Raw genomic sequence first — 6,717 nt, forward strand, 5'->3', positions numbered from 1 at the left:
GTGGGCTTCACTCCCTCAATGTGGTGGCAAAAAAAAACATCCGCTCCCAAATTCAAGAAAGATTTTCAGCGGCTCGGGCAGGAAGTTAATCCTCTGATTGGTGCAGCTTGGGTCACGTGTCAAGCTCTGATCCAATCACAGTGGCCAGATGGATTGCGTTTTCTGATTGGCTAGGCCTGTGACCTGGGTCCACAGCCGGAGTTGGGGGATTTAGCGAAGCAGATAGAATAGCATTGAGGGTGGGGCCGTCCTCTAACGGAATGACTAGTGGGTGAAAATACAGACACCTGTCCACAGTTCCCTCTCTGCCTTCTAGTTCATTCTGCACATCACAGAAGTCCGGGGAAACTATTGAAAAAAAGGAAACATCAGTCTGAGAGCCTCAGTTGCTGGGCCGCCGAAGACTGAACGGTCTTCGGGCACAGGGGTGCTGTAAAGCAATTCTATTAATTATTTAATCATATACATTACTACGAGGGATTCTGGATATATGTTGGGGGAGATTATGAATAATTCATATTTAAATCATAATGTATACATATTCTAATGCCAAATAAGTGGAAAATTATACACCAGAAATACTATTCATGCAAATGTGCATCTTTACATTCCCCACGAAGAAGTTGTCACGGATTAATTGATAATGATGAAGCCAAAGTAACAGTAATTTTAATTCTGCAGTAAGTTTGACTTAATTGATTATAATGCATTAGAAGTAAGTTTATGGTTTCAAGTTTTTAATGCGTGTATCTACACATGTATATGATTTTACGTAAAATCATAAAGGTGACCGTGTCATACATATTGAGGGGTTTCACTTTTCTAGCGAAATCTTTTTGTTTTTTCTCTCTTTTTTTTTGCTGGTTGGCTTCTCTCTTGCCTTTTCTCCTTTTCCTCTCCATTCCTCACCTCTGGTTGATATACTCTCATCTTTTGCTCCATACCTATGTAATTTTTTGCAAATATATATATACACATGTGTATTTGGATACATATAGATATACAAATACATACATATATACATGTGTACATATAGTGGATACACAGGAGTTTATATAAATAGGATCATGTTATCTTCATTTTCCTGCACCCTGATTTTTTTGTTTAAAGGTATCACATGGAAAGCGGAACGCCCTCCAGGTGAGATGACAGAGAGCACTTTTTTTAACAGTGTGTATATATGTATATGTGTGTGTGTATATATGTTATATACATATATTTCTTTTTTTTTTTTTTGGTTGGGGGAGGTAATTAGGTTTATTTATTTTTTAAGTGGTGGTACTGGGGTTGAACCCAGGACCTTGTGAGTGCTAAGCATGTGTTCAATCACTGAGCTATACCCTCCCTCGACCCCACCCCCAACAGAAAGCATTTTAATGGTTGTGTGGGACTCTGCGGTGTGGCTAGATCATGATATATTCAACCACTTCCTCTGGATAGGTATTTAACTTGTTTGCCATTTTTGCCACTATGAACAATACTGCATAAATTTTCTTTCATGTATATCCTTACATATTGGTTCCTAAGAGTGGAATTTATCCCATAGAAGTGTTGAAATGTTAAAAGATATTGTCCAGGGGGAGTTTATAGCTCAAGTGGTAGAGCACATGCTTAGCATGCATGAGGTCCTGGGTTCAATCTCCAGTACCTCTGTTTAAAAAATAATAATAATAAAAACAAATAAACAAACCTAATTACCTCCCCCCAAAAATAAAATTTTTTTTAAATTTTAAATAAAAAAAAGATATTGCCCAAAGGCCATTGTAACAATATACAAATGTATGTGGATTTCCTCCATATGGCCACTGACAATAACTCTTCTGGTTCTTTCTTTTTCTTTCTTTCCCTCTTCCTCCTCCTCTTTCTAAATTGAGGTGGAATTCACATAACACAAAATTAACCATCAGTGGCATTTAACACAATCACAATGCTGTGTAATCACCACCTCTAGTTCTAAAGCATTTTCATCACCCTAAAATTTAGGAACCACCCCCCCCCCCAGCCATTAGCATCGCTCCCTATTCCTCCCTCCCCTCAGCCCCTGGCAATTGTTAATCTGCTTCTGTCTCTATAGATTTACCTATTCTGGACATTTCATATAAATAGAATCATACAATAAGTGGCCTTTTGCACTTGACTTCTTTCACTCGGCATGTTTTCAAGGTTCATCCATGTTGTAGCATATATCAGTACTTCATTTCTTTTTGTGACTGGATAATATTCCACTGCATGACTATAACATATTGTTTATCAGCTGATGGACATTTGGATAGCTTCTACCTTTGCGGGGGGGGGAGGGGAGGCTTTTGTGACTAGTGCTGTTGTGAACATTCGTACCTAAGTATTTGTTTGAATACTTTTTGTTTTCCATTACCCTGGGTATACAGTCGTCCCTCAGTATCCAAAAGGGATTGGTTCCAAGACCACCACTATTCCAGTCACTCCCTTGGGTACCAAAATCTGAAGATGTTCAAGTCACAGTCAACCCTCCATGTCCAAGGATGCAGAACTCACTGGTACAGAGGGCCACCTGTATACCCAGGAGTGGAATTCTTTGGTCAGAAGGTAATTTTATCTTTAATTTTTTGAGGAATTCCCAAACTGTTTGCCACAGTGGCTGCAGCATTTTACATTCCCACAAACAGTGCACAAAGGTCTGTTTTCTCTTCTTATAAGGATTCCAGTCATTGGATTAGGACCCACAATAACCCACTACAACCTCGTCTTAATTTAATTACATCTGCAAAGACCCTGTTTCCAAATAAGCTCACACTTACAAGTAGGGGGATTGACTTGACCATAACTTTTTGGAAGACAATTCAACCACAAGAGGGTGGAACATCTTTTTGTACACAGGAAAAAGAAGCAGCTATTGAAAACCATAATTCAAGATAATACCGATAACAAAGTGTCTTTTCCTTAAATTGTAGGAATTTCAGCTGTTTGTGCAAAGGCAAGGTCATCAAGCATTGAGTGGCAGCCAGACAGACTTGGCAGAACACCGGCGTGGATAAATTGGCTAATTTTAGTTCATGAATACCACATTTTAATAACCCTTAATAACTCATGCAGTGAATTACTCTCAAGTCTCCTGTGAATGTATAGTATAGAGAAAAATTATGACAATGTCCATCATTTAGAGGCAAGAACTGAAGGAAGGACAAGAGATTTCAATATTCCAAAACATTATGGCTTTTTTTTGGTTTCTTGTGGCAGATAAAGCCAATTGGCTGTGCCAAGTACCGTTCCCTGACCCTCTGAATCTCGTCTTCCTCCTATTTTAGAAGCTGAAAAGATCGTTTACAGCTATGGTTGCCAACTATGCTGTTGGATTTCCAGGAATATATTTGCTTTCCTGATAAAAGGGACAGACACAACTGGCTGCAGCCCTTCCCCTACCTCTTCCTTCCTTGAACACTGACGTGACGCCTGGAGCTACAGCAGCTGTCTTGTTGCACTATGAGGGAAAGGCCAAGATGATCACAGAGTAGCCGGCTCTGGTATCATTCACCCCATAACAGCAGCTACCTACTTCTAGATTCCTTGTTTTGGAAGAAAATATAAGCCACTCTTAATCAGGTTTTCTGTTGCTTATAGTCCAAAACATTCCTAACTGAGTCATAGCTTACGCTACTTAGACACAGCAGCACAATGCTGTAATTACATTTATGATTTCATTTTGCCTGGCAGTTCAGAAGTCCACTCCCGAAAGACAGATCTTAACGGGCTCCTTGAGAGTTGGCACCTCCAGGATTTCTTTTTTAATGAATTGAAATCCAAGGCTTAAAAATAGAGAGAAAAACAAATCAGACAGCCCCCTCCATCACAGAGGCTGATCGTCAAAGGGCTCACCTAAGTGCCATGGGGGGCCAGTTACATTTGTATCATCCAGGTGGCTTTTTTGTCCTCTTAGTCAGGACTATAAAAGGATCTCCAAATTCTGTAGGGATTTGGACTAACAACCGTTAGATGGTTTTAATCTCTTTCACAATACCACGGAGTATGCAAAGACTCACCCACTATCTGTTCCGAATCTTATTCTTTATGCCCTTTTGGCACCATTGGGGCAACATAAATTCTTCTGGACTGTTGTTAGAAGTGTAGGCTGAAACAATCTCTTGGAAGGAAATTTAGCAAGATTTCCCAAACTTGTAAATAAAGAGAACTTCTCCCCACCACCGGGCAACCAGATGTTCCTGCCCAAGAGTTTCAGTTCTTGAGCCAATAATGCCAAAATAAATGTACAGAGAGTTTGGATTTCCCTTGCTTCCCAGGAATCAGCGGCTGTGTGCTCAGCCAGGGCCAGGGTCCGGCTGTAGATGTGTACAATCGTGGCAGCAACATTGACCTGGGCAGAATCTTCCATGTTTATCCTCCCTCATCTCCTGCCAGTTTTTACCCTTCTTACTGACTCTATAAGCTCCCCACAGCCTACGAAGAAACCCCTTTGCAGTTGGAGTCTCTGTTGCTTGCAGTTGGCTTAGCTGATAGAAGCTGTCCCTGCAGCGAATCTCTAGAAAGTGACAAGAGAAACTGGCAATGTGCCTGCTTCTAGAGAAGCCAACTGAGGCCTGGGTTGGAGCCGGAAAGGACACTGCCTTCTGTCCTGCTTGACCTTTGGTGATTTAAAAATCAGATACACATATTACTTTTTTATGAATTAAAAATTCAAAGACAGAAACATCAAATTTTATTTGTAGCTCAAATCACTGTCAGATGGGTGGTGCTGATGTGCTTAGTCTTGGGGTTTTGTTAGTACCAATGTCAAGCCACTTTTCATAAAAAGAAGCACAAAGGAAAACATCCCTGGAAGGCTACGGAAGAGAGACAGTCTTGTGCCTGCTTGTCTGGTCTCCAGCCCTCGAGGGGGAATGTGGCTGGGTTTTAAGTTACCATCCTCTTATGAGGATGACCTGATTGTCATCCTCATAAGAGCAAAAACTGAACTGCAGTGTATGAGCGTACATATGTCTTTTTAGCTTTAGAATCTGAATTTAGCAAAAGGAAATTTTTAAAAGCCAATTTTCTTATTTATGGGCCTTCCCAGTAGTACTACCTCATCTAAACTCTTGGAGAGCTCATGGGAGCTGTTTCTCATGTCCCATTTATTCCCACACATGGACTCACTCATTCATTCAATAAACATTCGTTCTGTGACCGACCGTGCTGGGCGGCAGAATGGGTGGGGTAAGGGCTATGAGTGAATTATTTTGGCTGTGAGAACCTAAGCCTAACTCAAATTGGCTTCAACAGAGGAAGAATTTATTGGCTTATGTAACTGTGAGCTTCAGTGCAAATCGGCTTCAGGCACGGTTGGTTCCAGCGGCATAAGCTACAGCATCTGTATCTAGCCTTCACCCCTCAGTTATGCTTTCTTCTGTGAAGGCTCCCCCCGTGAAGTGGCTTCCCCCTTCAAATAGTAGAAATCATGGCCTCCAACAGCTCCAGACTTACCAGCTTAGCCACCTGCAGGGAAAGAGAGGGCATTTTCCCAACAGTTCCAGTTAAAGTTCCGAGTTGGCTCTAATTTGGCCCAGCTTGACTCAGGTGCCTTTACTTGATTGATTGAGAGATTAACATGTTGACTGGCCAGTGCTCAGTCACATGGTCAGACCAGGAAGTGAGGGAGCAAAGTCAGTCCCATCTGAATCACAGGGATTAAGACTGAAGGTGGGGGAGGATAATAGCTCAGTGGTAGAGCACGTGCTTAGAATGCACCAGGTCCTGGGTTCAATCCCCAGTACCTCCATTAAAAAAAAGAAGAAGAAGAAGAAGAAGAAAGCAAACTCATCAAAAAAAAAAAAAAAAAAAAAAAACCTAGGAATTTCCTAAGTGGTGAGAGAGATAACTTTTAAAAAAGATTGGAGGTACTTCCCCCAAAAAACACTTGGGTGCAGTGACCAGAAAAAGATGTATCCATGCAAAAACAATGGATGTCCAACTATGTATGTAACAAAAATGAATAAAATACCTTTTGGGTAGAAACCCCCATGGCTGCTGGTAGGACGGAAGACTGGGAGCAGCGATGCTGGACAGCAGCCTGGCCATACTTGCCACCCACACACCCTGTGACCTGGTATCTCCTCTCCTGAGTATAGCTCCCACAGAGCTGCTCGTTCAGTCCGCAGGGGACATGCACAAAGATGCCCATTGCAATGACAGGTGCAGAGGTGGAGGCAGGGATGAGGGCCCATTGCTAGGAGAATGCATTGCTAAAATGTGGCCAATGCACAGAGTAGGGGGAATTATTAAAGGCATGCATTAGGTGTGCACAGGGATGTGAACAGACCTTAAAAACAATGAAAAAAAACCCACTCTAGAACACAAGACTACTTGTGTAAATGTAAAATGTATGGCTACACTCTTAGTAATCAGAATAGGGTTTTCCTTGCAGAATGTGACTGGAAGGAAGCACAGGGCTGCCCAGTGAAAGACTACATTTCCCAGCTTTCCTTGCAGCTAGGTGTGATCATGTGACAAGGTTCCAGCCAATGGGATGGGAGCAGAAGTAATATATGCAACTTCCTGGATCAAGACCTTAAAAAGGAGAGCACACTCCCTCTGTCTTCCCTCTTGGGACCTGAAACAGCCATTTGGCCCCATAAGGCGGAAGCCACATGTTGATGATACTGAGCAAGACAAGGCAGAGCCACCCAGACAGCCCTGGACTCCTTACATAGGGCCTATTAAGTGAGAAATAAAAATCTCTCTTGTTTA

General features: G+C 41.8%; 1 non-coding gene across 1 annotated transcript; it reads left to right on the forward strand.

Annotated features, from left to right (window-relative positions):
* Nucleotides 1-5,675: 5,675 nt before the first annotated feature.
* Nucleotides 5,676-5,749, forward strand: TRNAS-AGA (transfer RNA serine (anticodon AGA)). Its single transcript has one exon. It is a non-coding gene; the product is annotated as a tRNA-Ser (tRNA).
* The last annotated feature ends 968 nt before the right edge of the window (nucleotides 5,750-6,717 follow it).

Source organism: Camelus dromedarius, chromosome 18 (assembly GCF_036321535.1).
Source record: "Camelus dromedarius isolate mCamDro1 chromosome 18, mCamDro1.pat, whole genome shotgun sequence".
NCBI classification, from domain to species: domain Eukaryota; kingdom Metazoa; phylum Chordata; class Mammalia; order Artiodactyla; family Camelidae; genus Camelus; species Camelus dromedarius.